The sequence below is a fragment of the Aythya fuligula genome, chromosome 3 (assembly GCF_009819795.1).
Source record: "Aythya fuligula isolate bAytFul2 chromosome 3, bAytFul2.pri, whole genome shotgun sequence".
In the NCBI taxonomy this organism is placed as follows: Eukaryota; Metazoa; Chordata; class Aves; order Anseriformes; family Anatidae; genus Aythya; species Aythya fuligula.
The window spans coordinates 17,239,136-17,259,689 of NC_045561.1; the positions used below are offsets into that span (position 1 = coordinate 17,239,136).

Sequence of the window (20,554 nt, forward strand, 5' to 3'; positions counted from 1 at the left end):
GCAGTTGGCATGTTTCATCACTAATACCGTTGTAACACAATGCCTGTTTAAAAGGGAATGTTTTGCAAAAATAAAAAATGTAAAGGGGATTTGAGTATATGTTAGATGATCAGCCTTTGAAATGTGACACATTGCGCTATTAGTAGGATGTTTGCAACTGTTAAAGCAAATGAAAAGAAAAGAAAAGAAAACATCTAAATTTCACAAATGCTATTGTAGTGAAAGTTTAGGTGTGGTGGCCACAGCCTTCTTGGGAGCCTGTTGCACACAGAGAAGGACATAGGAGAAGTAGAAGGAAAACACTATTAAAAACAAGGGATAATGGTAGTAGTGGTAATTGTAATGAGTAGTCAATATACATCAGGATTTGAGCTGAATTGGAGGTAATGAACTTTTCTTTCAAGTGATTTTTTTTTCCTTTCATACAGTGAGAGAGGCTGTTTTGTTTTCTGTAGTGTTCCAGTTCTTTCAGGATAGATTTTTCACGTTAGCCATACGCTGTTGTACTTCGATGATAGTTTTCCTTTACTCTGAATACTTTAATAGCTTTAAAAAATGTATTTCTGCTTATGCAGTGTGCAACCTTTTGCTCTGTTCAGTTGTTAAACGCTTCTTTGTTTCAGGTTGTTTTGTCAGGGAGCAGTACTGAATGCAGTGGTAGTTGGTGTGCAGACTGCTCTGATGTCACATGCTGCAAGATACTTTTCTTTCCTAAAACACACTGACCAAACCTCAAATGCAAGCAACCTCAGCATTATGAAACAAAATTGCTTCAATTGTGTTTCAGGTTTTGGAGTTGTAAATTTGAATGCCATTTCTGCACTAGCTCTGTGGGATTATGCGATGAATTGACAATGGAAAGGAGATGAAAATCTACGTATTAGTGGAATTGCACAGAAAAATTGCTTTTGAAGCTGTCTCCTGATACCTAATGAACCAAGGGGAAAAGTAGCTAGCTGAAAATAACATCAGCACTGGGATATTCTTTTTTTTTTTTTTTTTTTTTTTACTCTGGTTTTTAAATAAATAGTTTAAATAAATCATAATGTTTTTGAGATAAAGTCAATCGTAACATGAAACATTGATAATTATTAATTTCTGATCAATTAATTTCTGCGAGCAGATCATGTAGTAATTTACTTGATAGTTAAACGATGGCTTAGGATGTTAAAACAACGTTTTCTTTAATGTATTTCTTAGCTTTTCCTGTTGTGATAAATTCACCAGTATTGACATTGCCATAGGACATTGACAGCTCCAAGACTAGTTGTAGAAAGTAACCGCATCCAAGTATATGTGCAGGTGTTCACAACAAGATTGAAAGAACTTCAGTGTAGCTCTCACAAGTGCAGGACTTCCTTGGGAGTTTCTTTGATAGGTTTCTAACCATCCCTGATACCTTAAATAACTAAGCTGAAATAATGAAATCATGCCTGCTTGTAGGCCAAGGTTAAATATTATGTTGTGCTAGTTTTCTGCAAATTGTAGTGTTGTACAAGGTAATAAGTTACTTTTATTTGGAATCAACATCAATTTGTCTTTTATTTTTACAGATTTGTAGCACCATATTTTGATTTTCATCTGAAAAAAAAAAACAAAAACAAAAACAAACACACCTCAAACTCTACATGCATTAACACTAATTTCAGCTTCAAGGTTTTGTTGTTACTAGGAATGCTTAATTCCTTATGGTATATGTTAAAAGTTTTTATATTTGCATGCACTAGTTTTACATGAAGTAAAACTCTCTCATCTAGGTAGTTACTCTTACTTTAGGCATATGGACTTACTTCAAATGGAATATTTTTTTCCTACAATGGAGATTTTTTTTTTAAACTCAATTCTTATTTGAATGGCAAGGCAGGTTTTCTCTCTGTTTATTTAAAAGTGGAAATCAAGATGGTAAATGCTTATTCTTTCCTAAATCTTTTTAAGTATAAAAGACTTTAGAAGGCTTGGCTGCTACTGGAAGTAATTTTCTAGTTTTCTAGTTGTTGCTGTCTTTTAGTGGGAAGTATTTTAGCATCCTAAGTCACCAGAAATTTATTTTTCTTTTCTTTCCATTTTTTTTGTATCAATATCTGAAATATGTCAGGCTTCACTGGAACATTTGAGCTCTTAAAATGTAGAGCAACTGAATTCTCCGTGGAAGTGACATCCTTTCTGGAAAACACTGAACATAAGGGGATAAATGCAGTAGGGGGGTAAAAGTACTGTCTATTCCCTATCAAGCCAGCCTTTGTTTTACTTCTAACAAGTTACTGTGTGTCGTCGCTAAAATTCATCTTAGGGACATTCTTGAAATATTTACTATAGTTAGCTGAAATCCAGGATTTTGGGGGGGATGCATTTCACATTCAACTATAAGTTTCAGTGCCAGCATATCCATTTTTGAGCTGCTGAATGAGTGGTTTTCTGTGTTTTGGGTGTATCCCATCTTTCCCGATCAGTCATTTGCTGAAGTGGAAAATGTGGAGATGGAAAGCACGTCTATGGAGTTAGCTGCATTGCGCATTTGGTCGGAGTTGAGTTGGCACAGCGATGTGCCAAGCGTTCTGGCCTTGGTAAAGTGAGCACTAATTGTGGGTTTGAAAGAGAGCACCAACGTATTTTAAGTGTTTACCAAACTTTGCAGCAGACATAATGTCAAACACACCCATGAAGATGTCCTTACAAAGTGCTGAGAAAGCTAGGAAAATAAGGAAAAGCTAGAAAAATAAGGAAAAAATAACATCAGAGTATTTTGATAGTCTACTTAGAATGCATTGCTTTGAATTTTTGCAGTTCAGTTTTGGATGGAAAACTGCAGGACAGAAAGTTATTTTAGTAAGTATTTGGTAAGCTCATGCTCCTTTGTAAGGTATTTGCTTACAGAGGTAGGAGAGCTCCACGAGTCTGGGCTGTTTCCTCTCCATTTCTTCACCAAGGAGGGGCTGGAAACAAAGGCCATCTCCACAGACTATTGGGCTTTCATTTTGTCCCATGACACCCCAAAAATCCCGTAGTACCCCTTCAGGGTAGCACCCAGTCTGTGGTGAGGACTGTGAGGCTAATGTTATTTGACTGGAATGTGTTGGTAGGACTTCCTGAGGAGACTGTGATGAACGAGAAGTATTTGAAGTAAAAGACCTGTGTATGTGCAAAGGGCTAGTGGGTCAGGCTGCATGTGCTATCACGTAGAAGTTAAACAGTTTCTTAGTTTTGTGTCTAATGGGATTAATTTAAGTGAAATCTGTGTAATGGACGCATGTGCTAGTGTAGGCCCGCATTCTGTGTTACTCGAGTGGAAGGAATTTAGAAACCAGGCCTTAAGTGGTAGTAGTCCTGAGTGATCCTTTCAGCAGAGGCACTTCTACAAACCTTCAGCTTTTTTTCTCCTGTTGTTCCATTCTCCCCAAGCCCCAAGTTCCTGCTCTGCTGAAACAAAGGGCTGTGGGGCTGTGCAGTGTGCTGAATGAGGACATCAGTCCAAGCTGTAAGTAACATTGCATTGTAATCTGGGTCAATCCTCCGCTCTCTCTGATAGAGAAAGAGAATAGGAGGGAATCATTTTAAGCTGGACTTGCCAGTAAAATCTGTGATAACACAACAACTCTTTTTTCTGCGCAATCAATGAGTGCTACTTGAGATATCTGAAGATTTGTTGAATTTTAAGATTTAAAAAATAAAAATAAAAAAAGGACACATAAAGATCCTGGAGCTAGAGTATCTTAAAGGTAGTTATTTTAAATGTACATAGCCACAGAACCCCCAGAAATAAACCCTTCCCCTTCCATGTGTGATATTTACCTGCTAAGGAAGGACATTTGTGGTTATTACCACTTGAGGAAGGCCAGTAATGCAAGGAGCTTATCCCTCTGTTGTTGTTGTTTTTTATTTCTGTTTTGTTTTGTTTTTCTGATGAGTGCCCATAGGTCTTTTAGCTTGACAATTATGCCTTTATTAGAGGAAAAGACTCATACAAAAATCAGAAATGTTTAGATGAAGATTTTTTCTTTTTTTTTTAATGTAGATTAGTATATCTTCTGGTTGCAGTTGCTTCAAAGTCAAAGTGTATAAAACCCTGCTAAAAGTGAAAATGAGAGAGATGGACAGAAAAAGTTGGATTGAAAATGGTCCTTTTTAACTTTGTGTCTTAGTGGGAAAATTCTTAAAGCCAAATTTCTTCCACTGAATTACTCCATATTAAAAAGCAAACAAACAAAACCTGAAAACCTTGCCTTCCAAGTAGTAATGTTTATAGCAAGGCTCAGTGATTACCAAGTGGTGGAACTTCCCAAGAGATACTGCTTACTACCTTCAGCATAAAAATTTATTTGACCTTTGTGGTATTTGCAGAAGAAAACTGTCTGCAATAGAATTAACGTAGCTCTAATTTGAGGTCTGTTCCAGTGTCTTACAAAGTTGGAGGTGTTTTCAGAATTTGATAAACTTCTTTTGAAGGCAAAGATTCCTGTTGGTAAGCTGTACAAGTAGAGAGAGAGAAAAAAGCAGTAATTTTACACTCATTCTTTTCTGAGTATTTCTGACCTAGAAATATTTTCTACACCTACATGCTGTGATATCCAGAATCAACAGCAGGAAAGTAGGACAAAAACATTTTTCTTGATTCTGAATTTTTAGTCCTGGTGACTGTGGTTTGGAGGGTGTAATTAATTAATTGCTTGGTGACTTAGGATATAGATTTAGTGACTAATGCTGTCAGTTACTTTGTCCTTGCTTAGAAAGCTAAGAATGATGCAGGCAGAAATGAGGATGACAGTTGTGTGATGGAGGGAGTCTTCCTTATTCTCAAGTCTTTTGTTTTATTAGAAGTAGACTAACTGCCTAATCTTTTGTATTCTACAAACTTTCTATTTTGTTTTTGTCTCTTTTTGTGAGCACGGTATTTATTTCATACTATCTCCTTTCACAGTGCCTTGAATTTTCATTTACTAATACTCTATGCGGTATCCTTCTTTACCTTTTCTTCTTAGTAAATGAAAATATCCTTGCGTGAAGTCTGATTCCTGAAATGGCTTTTAAGGAAGAATTGGTCCAAATAACCTTACGTACATTGATGCTGTTCTACAGTAAGCGTTTCCCTGATGGTACATTTTCAGAAGAGCTGTTCTTTTGTTAGAAGATTCTACCCCAAGCTCCTTCGCAATAATGACAAACTGTTACTAGCTTTTAACTTCTTACTTGAGGAAAAAATAGGTCACTTAAGATCCTGCAAATTAGAACACTGTTTACGAAGCAAATGCTTGAGTGTGGTCATGCTTCGTTCAGTTGTGGACGGCTTCATGGCTGGGGTTAGGGAAGCAGGAACGTGTGGAGTTTTATCTGAAAAGTTGTATAAAAACCTTTATTGATTCAGGTGCTGTGATGTTCATGCTGTTCAGGATTTCTTTATTAGCTCTTGGGGGATATCCTTAACATTTCCACATGCAGTAGGAAATAGTGGTATTACTGCCATTGTAACTCACTGATTTTCAATAAATTCAATTCAATTTCATTAAATCAGCATGACCTGCTGAGTTCCAGCACTAAACCGTCTCCCTTAGTGCCATGTCCACACCTCTCTTCAATACCTCCAGGGGTGGGGACTTCTTCGCTTCCTTGGGCAGCCCATTCCAGTACCTGGCTACCCTCTCTGTGAAGAAATTCTTCCTAATGTGCGATCTAACCCTCCCTGCCACAATTTGAGACTGTTTCCCTGTGTTTCCATTCAAATATCAATGTGTTTGTTTGTTGTTGTTTTTTTTTTAAATTATTATTATATAGAAGAAATTAAATGTCAGGCATTTACTACTACACTATAGCAGGACTACTACACGTCCTAGTACTATGTAGGCTGTATACTCTTCAGCTCCAGACACATGAGAAGAAAGAAGATAATTTAGGTAGACATTTTAGGCAGCTTTTTCATATATTGAAGGAATCAAATATCCAGTTTATATTTTTTGTAACAGATCATCTGGAGTACTAAAATTTCAATATTTAAACAGCATCCTTTGCTTTCCAATATTTTTCTTTAAATCTGTGAAAACAACAAAAAAAATAGCATTAGGCATGGATGTAACTCTGCGAACTTTTGCAGGAAGTATTGTTTTCTCAGAATGTTTTGGTAATGATGTTGATAATGTTGAGAACTGTGGAAAAACTTTCCTGTTGTTAAAATAGACACCCTGCTGGAAGCTGTGTGGCTGGTGACATGAGAAAACCCCTTTCTGCTTAGAGCTGAGGCACAGGCACCAATTAGGAATGATCTTTGACTCCATGCTTTTGAAAGTAAGAAAAGTCTTCCAGGATGTTTGGTTTGTAATTATTAAGATGTGTTGTTTTATACTCAGACTTGTACCTGAAGCAGTTCAGATACATCACATATGTCCGAGGAAGGCTTTTGATTAGCTCTGCTTACGTGCAGTTTTAATAAGTTTAAGTCCTGAACTGCTGTTCCCTGTTCTAAAGAATTTGTGCTTCAATTTGTTTTCCAGAGAGAGGAAAGCAGTGCCTGAGTCTCAGCCAGAGAAGAATGATTAATACAGACATTAATCAAGTCCCATAAGTTAAAATATCAATCCACTCTATAAAAAACAAATGTCAAAACTAGCTAAACCTACTTGTGTATTTCAGAACTGGCATGAACTTTCTGTAACGTTACATATAAACAAGGACTTACTGCCATTCTCCTTGCTAGCCCATAGGTGCACAGTAGACATCTAACTCCACTTAAAAGACAAGCAACAGTGAGATTAACTGCAGGTTAAGTGTCTGAAAATAGCAACTTTGATCCTCAAGTGACTAGCTATTTAAGTGGAGGAGGATATGAGAAGGTAAACAAGCATTAGAGTGAGGGAAGCAAAAAAGGGTTGAAAATACAAGTGACTTCTGAGAGTTGTGGTGGTGTGTTTTTTTTCTTTTTAGTAGTTTTGAGTATTCCTGAATAGCTGTCAGTTTGAAGTCGATATTCTCTGACTTCCTTTTAAAAATATGAATTCAACCACAGCTTTCATTTAGTAGCAGCAGTTATTTATTTGAATATCTTTAATACGACACGCGTAATTTAGGTGTATCAAATCAATAATGTTTTAATCTAATAATGAAAAGAAAATCAGCTGTGCTATGAAGTGTATTGTTTCCTACTATATTTTCTCACTGTAACTTCTGAATACATATTCTGTTGATCTACAGATGACGGACCATGTATCAGTTTCCATAGTTATCACTGAGCTGCGGGCTTCTGATTTTCCTTTGTGCTCCAGCAAATTTGGTTCAATCTTTTATCACTTCACCATTCAGCTGGCTGCACAGGATGCTTCTTTTCAGCATTTTAAAGGCTTCAAAATTCTTCTGTCAAACTTCTTACTTAGGCAGTTAGTGGCTTTTATGGCACTGAATATGAAAAAACATGGTAGAAAAAATATTAATCAAATTGTTATTAAAATAATTTTGTCAACAGTCTGGGTAGGAATTTAAAACACATCTCTCCAGTGGGTCACAGCCTCTCATTTACTGTTTTATGCCCTCTATTCATTCTGCTTCCATATGTGTTTGTTCTGTAGAGCAAAGAAAAATTAGGGAATTGGTCTTTCTAAGGGAAAAAATAAACACAACAATTTATTTAGTCGTGAAACTTGGGGTGCAGGTGCATTATGCCACTACCACTCAGTGCAAGGAACATTCTGAAGGGAAAACAACTGACCCAGCATGGGAGTTGCTTGAGATAACAGAAAGGCAATCCCATTTTGCTTGATCTACCCTAGTCAGATGAATCTTTGCCTCAGTCTCATACAAAAGAGATTGAAAAGAAGTGTGAGAAGCAGACAGGGTGGAACAGACCATGAGTGTGAGGAGATAAAGTGAAATCTAAATCATAAAGGTCTGTTACTTTGAATGCAGTTTTATTGTCAAAATGAAAGCACCCACACTGTCTCAAATTAGCAAAATAAGAGAAAAAAAATCAAGAAGTGGTAAAATTGTTTTTCAGACTGGCACAGGAGACTTCTAGGGAGTGAGTCTTCTGTTCCTACTTCAGGATCCCCCTGGGAAAAAAATAAAACTGCACACTTTTCTCATTTAATTAGCTCTGCAGAGCTGGAAGACTCGTGTCAAATAATGTAAAAATACTCTGTATCACCTGTCAGGGTAGGACTTTTGAGTGAGAAGATTCCTTACCAGTCTCTCTTTTCTTCTTTCCACACACAACGTGTAAGCTTGCATTCACATGTGCTCTTCGCTCTCTTTATCTGTACTTAAAAACAAGTCACTTCACATTTCTTGTATTTAACTGCAGCATGTTTTGTTGTTTTTAACAACTTGTAAGTAGAATTCCTCAAACACTTTATTTTTTACAGATAAGTAGAAGGTAATAAATATAGTGCCATACTTGCAATACAGTAAAGAACATAAGGAAGTTGTGGGGGAGCAATAGGAATTATTATTTCAGCAGTAGTAGCTTCGTTGCTCCACACTGTTCTACTTTTTACTTGCTCACTCAGAAGGAATCTTCTTTCCTGTTAGCACTTAACCTATATACTGTTAATTTAGGGCACGGTTAAGTAGAAGACGTGTTTGGAAAAGCCATGTTTTGTCTTTTATTTTTTTGTGGCTTTTCCTCTCACCCCCCTTTTTTTCTAGGTAGCTATTTTGAACACCACTGGCTTGTGTTGAGAAAGAGGAATCGTGGGTATGTCTTTAACTACTGAGCAAATCCTTATTGGATGAAGAAAGAGGAAAACAAGAGGTCTGTGCAGCACATTCAAATAGTTGCATAGTGGTGGTGTTTTCTGAAACATCCTTCTTTGTGCTAGGCAGTCCTTCAAAAATTTGTGAAATATGTGAAATCTAAAGCCATAGTGGCCTGGGGTAAGAGCAGTAGAATGTATAGCATATAACTGCTTCTTCACATACTTCTAACAGCAATGGCAAATGTGTGATTTATATATGTATTCTTTCAGGATGGAATTGGTTTTCTTCTCATTGTAAAACAAAGTGTTTTTTTTAGCATCCAGGGTTTACGTTGCATAATTCAAGGCTAAGAAACAGTTACTCCCCTTTAATATGTTTTTATAGCTTCATTGCAATTTTTATTGCTGATCAAGTAAATGGAGAGGAGAGGGATCAGATCAACCTTATATTAAGGCTGTATATTCTTCCTTTGGGAAAATGAAAGGCATTCAGTGATCTCAAAACTCATTTCTGTACAGACCTCCCTTTACCCCATTTTCCATAATTCTTGATGTATTTATACCTGTGTGTTTATTCCTGGAGGAAGATAGAAAAACTTTTGGTTTGCTGTGGGATGCAGTATGGACCCAGCAGGTATTTTGTTTCTTATCAGTTCCAGAAATTTTCTAGTGATTTGCAGCTAGCAGCTTGCTTCAGCTCCGGGTACTTACAGGTATCTGTGATAATTAAAAATAAAAACAAAGCCACCACATATTTCTCAATACAGATACGTATTTATAAAGATCTATATTAAAAATTGTTATATTGTCCTAACAGCTTTTGAGTGAGATTTCTTCAGTTAATTACTTTCTTAGTATCATCAGTGCATTTTTAAAAATACATGAAAAATGTTTTTGGAGTGTCATTGTGAAAAACAATAACGTCCTGAGTTTCGGTTGTCTGGTTTATTCTTAGAATTATTTAATATGATCAGATGATTCAGAGATGATGTGTGCTCGTACTGAAATGCAGAGAGCAGAGATCATGAATCCAAAATGAGCATCAAAAGGAAAGAAAGCATTTATCTGCCTAGAAATATGTATCAACATATTCTAGCATAGGTAGTAATTTGCAGTATAACAGCTGGGGATATTCTGGATTCCTCTGCAGCCTCCCCTTTCAGGATGTCTTTGACAGATGGCACTCACAGATGGACATAACATTCTTAAGGAGCTTACTTCTTCTACTCCTTTACCCTCCAGTAACTCATGATACTATTAGAAATCTAAAAGCTTTGACATGAATTAGCCTTACTTAGCAGACTTTAATTTTTTAATCTTTAGAATATGCTGCTTGGCTGTGGTTGCGGAGTTCTTAATCTGTTTACTTACGTTCTTAGGAGCCAAAATGGAATTCAATAAAGTGGAGATGGCAAAATGTGGAAAAAATACAGTCTTTTCCAGATATTTTAAAATTGTAGTTTTATTTTTATTTCTACATTTTGGAAGAAAAGTGTAGAATGATACAAAAGGATATGGTTCAGCAACTCAGAAATAGCTCTGTCAACTGAAGCTCACAGAATCCAAGCAAGCTGCTTAGTATTCCATTGCAATTACATTGAAATCTTAAGGGAATAAACCTTAATATTTCAAGTTTGGTGGTCAATGAAAATTCTTTCTATCCATTCATGCAAAGCAGCTTGTATTTACTAAGTATGTTTAAGTATCCACCTAATAGACTGTCACCAAAAGAGCAAGCTGTGTTAAATATTATTGAATATGCTTGGTGTGATAGTTATTTCTCTATTAAATGACCAGTGTTACACCTCCATATCCATGCAGCTTTGGATTCAAAGGTGAAGGGTATCATTCTCTCAAGTGTTGACTCAAATGGTCCTCCTCTCTGATGAATGTCACTGGTGTGCAGTTTCTGTTGAGGAATGTGAAACTATTAGCAGAATGACTAGATCCAAAAAAAGCATTGTGACAGCTGGGCAGATTAGAGATGCAAAAATCCTGAGTGCCCTCAGCTAGGTACTCCACTGCGTGTAGTAGTAGTTTATTAGAAAACTGGAAGAACAACAGTTAGAGATGGAGAAATCAAACCTTTGTTTGTTTTGTTTTCTAAATGCTGTGTAAATTCAAGGTTTCCAGCTTCTCCTTCGCAAATAGTATGTAGCCCACTGTGGCAAAACTTGTGGTTCACAGCCCATTTTAAACAGCTTTTTTCTTCAGGGCCCTACACCTGTAGGCAGCATGCTAGATGCCAGTCTGCTCCCTCCCATCACTTTTTCCTCCCAGAGGTTCCTCGATTTCAAGTTGTTGTTGCATTTTCAGCATAGGCGAAGTTGTTTAGTTGCACAAAGGTATGATTTAAACTCCCACTTTGCAACCTCCTGCTGGGAAGTGGGTTCTGCAAAACCATCAATAAGCGAACAAACCTGACTTAAATCCTTTTCTTACTGGATGTATTTATGTACGCGGTTCTGTTGCCTGGCTATTCCTAAGCTTGTTTATAATAATAATAAATAGGACACATATAGTTACAGTTTAGGACACATATAGGGCAGTTTAACTAAGGAGTGTGTTATTTTGGGTGAGAAATGTAGGCCATGCACTTGAATACACGGTTCAGATAAGTAGTCCAGGCCAGAATAGTGCCTAGTTCGCATTTTCCACAAACTCCACCTCTTTTATTACCTCACTCTAAGTTTTACATTGCTACTGTTTTTTTGTTTGTTTTGTTTGTTTTTGTTTTTAAATAAACAAAAACCAAAGAGCTTTTCTTGTTTTCCTTTGCTCATTAAGTTGACTCAGTGAGTCTCAATAGGACTAACTGTTTAGCCAGGTTAAAGGACAGAGTCCTCCGTTAAGAAAAATAAGAGAGATCGGGGGAGGCTGTGGCTGTAGCTGATGCCATAGACTAACAATATGACGATGCTATGTTTCAACAGAATAAAGCAGCTAGCTGATCCCTTAATGTGGTCTGGTACCAAGTGTCGAGTCTTCCTGAAATGCCTGTGTTAAATAAAGACCCTTGTTTTGGGGTAACAGAGCAATAGTGCTGGTGCTTACTTCTGAGATGCAAAAGGGAGACCTGGGAGCTCTGCCCTGCTGCAGCTGCAGACTCCTGAGCTGAAGTATGAGGAGATGAGTCCCCTGTGGTACAATTCTTCCGCAGAGAAAGTATGTGCAAAAGAGCAGTGGTATGGAAGGCAACTCCTTTGGTATTATCTGATGGCTTGAGGCCAGTCTTGCCAGCATTTATCTTCACAGTGTCATCAGTGTCAAAGACTGACCTTGGTTGCTGAGCATTCTGCGATAAGAAGGGGCTGTGTGTTTGTTAGGCTTTGGAGCAGCAAAAGGAAGTTTTTCATTTGAACTACTTCTATAAGCTTGTCTACTATTAAATGTTAAGGCATGATCAAAACAATTTTGTCTTTTTACCTGTCATATCCTTGCAGAATTTAGAGAGAGAGAAATGCTTTGCCAATATTTGTTTTATGAATTGGAATTTCCAGTGCAAAAATGCTCAAGTTACTAAAACTGAGGCTAAAGATGCTAAAACTGAGGATAAAGTATCTTGAGCCACTAGAACTGGGAAGTACATGTCTTGCTATGGTTGAATATTTAGCATCTTGGTGATTTAAAAAAAATGAAAGTCTTGTTTTTTCTTCCATGTTTTGTTTGCACATCTTTCAGAACTCCTGTGCTTGTGCCTGGAATTTTCTGCATCCTGAAAGATCCTCAGAAAAAGCTATTTTAAACTATTAAAATTCCCTGAAAATTACAGTGCAAAGCTCTCGTGTTTTTATGCATGAGTTACTACTTAACAACACTATTATTTACAAGATCAATGAATTAAACATTAAATTCTATATGTGTTTTAACCCCAACAAGTTTTTTGATCAACCACACAACTTTTAGGAAGTTTCTTGGCTTCTGTGTTCTTTTGTATGAAGTTTGGCCGGTTTCAGGATGCATTGGATATCAGTTCCTGTTGGGCCCTTGCTTGTCTGCCATAAGGAATTGGCATTCTGCTAATGCCTATGACTCTTACAGTTTTGTTTCATAGATGTTTAAAACAACATCTGTAAATCAGCATTGTAAGGTACTAAATTGAAAATGTTTCTAAAATGACCTACCGTCTTTCTTGCTTTAGTTTATAAAGCTGACAAGAAATAGAAATAATAGACATGCAGGTGACTTTACCCTGACACCTCTTCAAAATACTTGACTAGGGTGCCTAACTGGATGTGAATTTTCTCCCTGGGTATCTGGTTCCGATAGCTGCTTAGCATTTTGGATGATAGTACTATGGGAAGTATGTAGCTGCCAAGTACTAATCAAAAAGAATATTTCAAATGACTTTTTCTTTCTGAGAAGAAGAAAAACAGTTTGATAGAGGCAGCTTTTCAAAACAATTATCTATATTTTAGAGCTGTTATCATTTTTGAGATATGCATTATTTTAAAGCAAATGCATATATATAAAGGTCACAGGGAGATATTTTTTTCTAGGTTAAAAATGTTAGGACATTGTAATGCTATGTGGTGGAGCATATATTTATATGCCAGTAACTCCACTCAGTTCAAGCATTTAGGAATGAGTATCAGTGCCTGAACAAACTCAAGATCTATATTTGTTGGCTGATGTACTCATTCCCTGTTGTTTGTTATTATTTCCTTTATTAGCATTTGAAATTCATAAAGGGTAATGGATACAATGAGGTATATACTGAATAAACACAGTAAAGTAAATACTGCATCCAGAAGACTTGTCAGAGTGGCAGAACTTGGAGCAATGTCATCTGTAGAGAAAAGGCCTGGAAGGTTACTTTGAGAGGTCAGTCTGATACTTTTCCTCTGCTGCAAGGCAAGATGAAGCTATAGCAAAACCACTCTTGGTAGATATTTGTCTAACCAGTTCTTAAAAAAAATACTGTGATGGATATGGTGAAACTTCCCTAATCAATTTGTTACAGTGTGGTATTGTCATTATTATGAAAGTGTTTCCTAATGTCTAATCTAAGGATCTTTCATTGAAATACTACTTGTGCTGCCCACGCTCAGTGTGGATAGCAATCTGCCTTCTTTTTGTTTGTTACACTTCAAGTCTGGGGTGCAAATTCTTTGCAGTAAAAGAGGAAAGCAGCAACCTCTGTGCTCACCAAAAGTAAGGTAATTTCTCTCAAGGTGGTTTAAAGATTTGAAAAATATTCTTTGTCACAAAACATACTCTGAAACTAAGTAAGTTCGGGTTCAGTACCTGATTCTGTCTGTGATGGTTGATGAAACAATGAGTTGCTGAAGTAGGCATGCTTGTACAATTTCTTCACATGTGTTGTCAATTAAGTTTTTTTGCTAGTGAACGTTCTGCATCTAGTACATGTAACTTTAATTTCTACATTGTCTATCATTTAGTTTTGTAATATTACTAAGAATAAATGTTGGTTAGGGTGTGCAGCAGTATAAATGTAAAACTGCACACACTGATCGGTAAGTATGGCTGTATGTCAGATATAAACTTCTATCATATCGGTTTAGTTCAGCTGTCCTAGTAATTGATGGGAGTCTGTCCACTGACTTTAATGAGATTGGGCTGAATCATCTCCCGCTGAGAGTAGTGAGATTCCTTTAGCAGAGGTAAATTACTGGATGTTCCTGGAACAATGCATACATAATTACTTATTATCAAAACTTAATGAGAAAACAAAGGCATTTTACAGTATTAAGATACTGCTTAAGAAAAAAAAAACAAACCCTGAACCACATCATTGCAAGTTCAAAATAAGATTGTTTATAGCATTTCTTCTTCTTTTTTCATGTACTTTCTTTGCTTATTAAGACTTAAATCTTAAAGCGTTTAATCTGACTATTCCTATAGTTTTCAAGGCGATGTGCATGGCTACTACATCTTTTTAAATTCCCAGGTTTAGTTTGTCAGCTTTACAGGAAGCAGGTTTAGTTTACTATAAAAAACATGATACAGCTGTTTGAGTGCTATGTAAACAATAAGGTTGTGATCAAAATTACTTACGTTATTTTGAATTCAATAGAAATAATAACATTCAGGATTCCACCCAAAGCTGGAGGGGTATCTGTTTAGGAGAAGGCACACAGCGGAGTCTTGATAAGAGGAATGGTTAATGAGGTACAACATATTCCAGTTTTCTTAGGCTGTTCTCTTGTGCAATCTTACTGAGATTACTAAAGAATAACTGCCAGCAGTTCAATCTAATTTGTCTCAGTTCACATTGCCAGGTGGAACATATTTCTAGTTCTGCTCACTAGAATTTGGATAAAATTTCGTTGGTAGAATATGGCAACTTTGATATAATCTGGCAGAGAGTAATAGATGAAAGAAAGAAGCTCCTGGACATTACTGCCTGTAGATTTGACTGAAAAAAAAAAATAAAAATGAAGCAATTAATTGACTAGGGTTCTTGATGGCAGGTCACCAGCTGTTTCACTCTGCATATCTAAAGCAGGCTGTCAGTATGGCATTGCTGAATACCTTCACAAAAACTTTACAGATGCCAAATTTTCTCATTTCATTGGGATGCTGCCAAAACCAAATGTTTTCCTTTTTTGTTATTGTGGTTGCAGTATTTCTGTGTGAGAAGAGGAGGTGTGTGGAAGAAAAATCTTCCTGAAACTACAGAAGGGAGTGAAATAAACTGCAGAACTTATGTTCTGACTAGGGTTAGCCCTGTGTTTTCAAGGAATTTTGGATAAAAAGTCCAGGCATTCTGACAAGATCTTGGTTATATTCTTTTTTTTTTTTTTTTTTGAGGAGGTAACTTGGCAAACAATGATGTTTCTATTTGTAAGAGTGGATAATTATAACCATTGGTGTCTGCTTTTAACTTTTTTTGCTTATGCCTTTGGGGAATCCTCTTGTACGTTTAATGAGTAAATAATATACTGTGATATCCTCAATTAGTATTAAGTTGTCTGCATCAGTCTTTCTCTGCCAGCAGTTAGTCCAGGAACTAATTTATTTTTTTCATCTGATGGTATTTTAATTGGCACTGGTGATAGCATTAACAAAATGCTGTTCATATGAAAAATAATTTAATATAACTTATTCACTTTGTTTCTCAAGGTCAGCATGTCTTGGGGTGTGTGACCTGTCTGAAAGAGTGATGTTCTCCAAATTATCACTTTCTTATCCATGGGACTAAAACAAACTGGTAGCTCTGCTATTAAATTGCTCCTTTGATTTCAGACAGGTGCATTTCTTTCTTCAGGCTCAGCTGACATTGCAGTTGTTGAATCTAGAACCCTATGAACCTCTACTGTCGTTTCAGTTCTGCCGCTTTTTGAAAATCTCAGCTGTGTTTGTGAGGACAGTCTATTAATACCTGAAACGTGTAGTCCAATGGTGACATATCACAGAGCCACAGGTTGGCAGGGACCTCTGAAGATCACCCAGTCCAACCCCCCTGCCAAGCAGGGTCACCTGCAGCACATCGCTCAGGATGGCATCCAGGCAGGTTTGGAATATATCTCCAGAGAAGGAGACTCCACAGCCTCTCTGGGCAACCTGTCCCAGTGCTCTGTCACCCTCACAGGGAAGAAAGAAGTGTCTTCCTTTCTATTTATCTCTTCCTCTGCCTCCATGAGATTGCCCAAGAAAAAAATATCAGAGTAGAATAGTTCAGTTGGAAGGGACATTCAAAGATCATCTAAGACAACTGCCTGACCTCTTCAGGGCTAACTGAGAGCTAAAGCACCTTACTGAGGTCATTATCCACTTTGCTAGGATGCCTGTTTCAGTGTTGACCACCTTCATGGTAAAGAAATTTTTCCTGGTGTCTAGTTTGAATTAAGTCACGATTCTTCTGGAATCACTGCTTCCTGTGCTGTAGACCTGCAGAACTGCTTGTTGTCTTGCAAATAACTGAATAACATCGATTCAGTGATGCAAAGAATGATGTAGATGAACCTCAGGAACAGGTACACTTTGAAATCATAAAATCATCAGATAGTTCATGTTTTGTAATTCAAGGAACTTCAGGAGATCAGCTAGCCCAAATTTCAATATGCAAGACCTCACAATTTGTAAAGTTTCATTCAGTATCGGAAATTAATCCATGAAAAAAAAATGATTCACAAGTATTTGTTTTGCAACTGGAATGTGCTATGCATGGGTTTAGGATGTCTCAGAGGGAATACTTTTTCTCGAGTCTTACCGAACAAATGAAATTCTACTCTGGCTCATTAACAGAGAAATCAAAATATATGGCAATAATCCAAATGTCTGCTGTACTCTCTTTGCAGAATTTTGTTTATATTAACACAGTTTGTATGTAAAATGTTTGGGTTTTAACTATGGCTTAAGAAGGTAAACTTATTTTAAAGAGAGTTGAGTGAAGTGATCTGGATAAACAAGCCAATCTGAAGCATGAACAGCTCCCCACATTAAACTAAGAAGTATTCTGAATTTTGAAAAATGATTCTTTAAATATTTTTTCAGTTTTTGTTAGAAGCCTTCACGCTTCTGTTTTCTGCACAAGTGAAGTTGCCAGCGTCACACAAACTGGTTGTTCTTGTGGCATTCCTCAGCTGAACAGGAGCAAATAATAAAGTCTGCAAAATACAAATACAAATTGCATCACTTTGTCCAATCTGCTGTTGAGTACTGATTTTCCCCTATAATCAAGGCTAAAGCAACTGAAAGAAATAGAAGTCATTCCCATGGCTGTCCTCTGACATGGTTTAAATGGCCAAATGTGTGTTTTAAGAAGTTTCTTTGCTTGAGACTTCTGGGTCCTGTGAGGCTGGTATGTCACTCATACAAACAAACAAAAAAACAGAACAGCAGTCTGTGCTTAGATCACCACCTCTGGTGACAGTACTGAGTAGAAGTCAATATAAGGAAGGTTTGTACTTCTTTGGGTATGGTGGGTACCCATGCCCCGTTAATACACTGTGGTGTACTTTGCAAAGAACTTGTTCAGTTCAAAACAGATTTGCTTTGTGCTGGGTCTGTCTCTAACAGCCTGTACCCATTGCCTCCTATGTTCCTTGCAGTTTTCTTCTGCAGGTTTGCTCTGTTTCAGAGCTCTGAGAACGAAGGGACTTTCACTGCAGTTTCAGGAGATGATGGTAAATAGTACTCTAGAGACAGCGTGGATACTCTGATAATAGTGCTCTACCTTGCAGTACCAGAGAATATTTATGTGTAGCAGAACAAAAGGTTAATGAAGCAAGAGGACAGAGGAAGTATGGACTGGAGGAATAAGAAACCAGTGGGAGTGGGAGTGGAATCTGGGAAGTGACCACAGGGAAATACTGGCTGCTGAGAACTTAGGAGAAAAAAGTTTACATATGTACAGGCAGGGAAACTAGGATTAAAGAGAAGAAGCTGATAGTGAAAGAATGAAATCAGAATGGAGGTGATACAGGTTTGATGGGCTGTGGAAGATTGGACATCTCAATTTCTGAGGTGAGCTTTCGAGGTGATAGGAATAGAATTACAGCTGAGATGGAAGCAGGGGTCCAGTGCATACACCAAGGGAACTGGGATGAGCCAAGGAATATGGGGAAGACCATGCTGTGTTTAGAAGAGAAGAAAAATCAGTTCTGATCACCAAAGGAGTAAACTTCTTCAAAACATCTTCAAAACAAAAACCTGGAGTAAAGCTCTTAATTTTAATGGAATCTAAAAAGTGCTCAGCAGAGATGCGAGGTTTATGACATTATTTTTCCCCATAACATACATGAAGTTGGCTTCTTTTTCCTTAACTGTAAAAATTCCTCATGTAAAGTTATTTCTGAGCCTCACAAGCTTCACTGTGCAAGAAGTACTTGTTCCTCTGAGTGCTTTCAAGGTTTGCAGGTCTGTTTTAGCATAGTGCAGAAAACAGAGTGAGCTTTTTCATGTTTTCCGCTATTTTGTGAGACGGGGTGGAGGAGGTCAGTTTGGTTTTATTATACTAATTATTCTTATTATTTCTCTTAGGAACATACTAAAAGATAAAACATGGAAAAATGGAGTCTCGAGGTGACTCATGTTTTTGTTTAGCTTGAACTAGGGCCAGCTTCTAAGAGGAACTTGCATGCTTTTGCAAAGTGTTTTATACTGAAGTTACATTTCCAGAGGCCTCCATAGCATGTGTTTGTTTTCAGTTAGGAACATGGTTTTGGTGGGTCACTGTAAAATAAATAAAACTATTTCTGCAGTCTGCAGGTTGCAATTCTTTGGCGTATTCCAAGTCAGCAAAATTCAAGAGGGAGAATGTTATTCAGAGAATGGGATTGGTGAATTTTTATGATTTGCTTTGTAATGAAATGTCTTCATTATGCTATGTCACGTGATGCAAAAAGTTTAATTTCACATAGAGTTTAGTTGTTATTTTATAAACGTTTTTGTAAGACAGCTAAAATTTATTTTCAACGTGGGCCACTTTGAGTTTTGAAATTGAACTTTTACCTTGTGTTTTTATGCTGTAAGGTCTTCTAAGGTTTGTGTGCCAATCTGTTTGGTTCCCAAGATACGGTAGAACAGAAACTGATTTCTGAGTGTCATTCAAGTTAATGGTGTGGCTTTGCTTGCATGAGAGTCGGGCTGGTTACACGGGGAATCTGAGATACCAGCAATATTATCTATACTTAAAATGAAGAGATTGAGTGCCCTGGAGGCAATACCAGCACTGCTCTTCGTGCTCTGTAATATCTGTTGTTCAAGTCACAAGACACAAGCTGTTAGGCATTAAATCAGTAGCCGTGCTGTCACTGCTGTGACCCCAGGGACCCCGGAGAGCTGCAGAATTGCACATCGGTTGGTACCTGGGATCTGCTGGCAGGTTCTAGCTCTGCTTCTCACTTCTCTTTGGCTTTTGCTGCTGTCACTTCTGGTGACTGGGTCAGCAGCGGGCCTGAAGAATGGGAGGATTGCAGCTTCGGGAGTAAACAGGGTTTTGTGGTAAGCCAGCTGCATTTAAACCATGGGTGGTCAGGTGCCTGTGCCAATTTTAGTTAAAATACAAATACTGCTTTGAAAAGACCTGGAAAAAAAAAAAAAAAAAAAAAAAAAAAAAGTAAATTGTAATAATGTTTCTGCTTTTGTGAATTAATTTTTTAAAGTTGTGAGTGAATCAGGATTGAAGTTAGTTGCAGTAAATGGATGTTTATAAAAGGTTGTTTATAAAGCCAGGTGCAACACGTGAATTATTGCATATATATATCCATGTGAAAATATTTATTGGAGTAAAAGCCTGATACAAAACCGATGGCTTTACTGATACATGATAACCCTAATTCACAAAATACTCTTGTGTCAAAACGACGTGATGGTACTCTATTAATTATCAGTGACTGCGTATAACAGTGTATAACTGGGTGTAACAGAGTGAGAGCTTTGCACAGTTGCTTCCATAATGCCACTCAAGATGGCTTTCTAATTTTGCCATTATAAATTCACAATAAGCAATGTTTAGAACAACAACATGAGCTGGCAGGGTGCACTTGCAGCCCAGAAAGCCAATTGTATCCTGTGTGGCATCAAAAGAAGCTTGGCCAGCAGGTCAAGGGAGGTGATTCTCCCCCTCTACTCTGCTATACTTTATCTATATTTCAGTATACTTGGGTATCTGTAAAACAGGAGACAAAAAAAACAAACAAACACAACATCAATTTTGCAAAATAAGGAGTGTTTGTTATGATGCCTGTTTAGAAGGGATTTTTCCATTTGTATCATGACCTGAGTGGGACAGATGCAGATTTTGGCCAAGCAGAGCTGCAGCAGTTTGTACAATGGCTTTGTTGGTCTATTTCAGCAGCATGACAGACGTACGTAGTGGGCTGAGATTTGAGAGAAAAATGCTGACGAAAGACATTAATTTTAATAATCTGTTAGTTATTTTAGTGTTTCATTAACACTCTAGTAAAACTTAC

At 37.2% G+C, this 20,554-nt stretch overlaps 1 protein-coding gene across 6 annotated transcripts in view; it reads left to right on the top strand.

Annotated features, from left to right (window-relative positions):
* CDC42BPA (CDC42 binding protein kinase alpha) overlaps positions 1–20,554 on the top strand; it is a 150,223-nt gene that overhangs the window by 55,008 nt on the left and 74,661 nt on the right. The gene's annotated exons all lie outside the window — the stretch shown is intronic.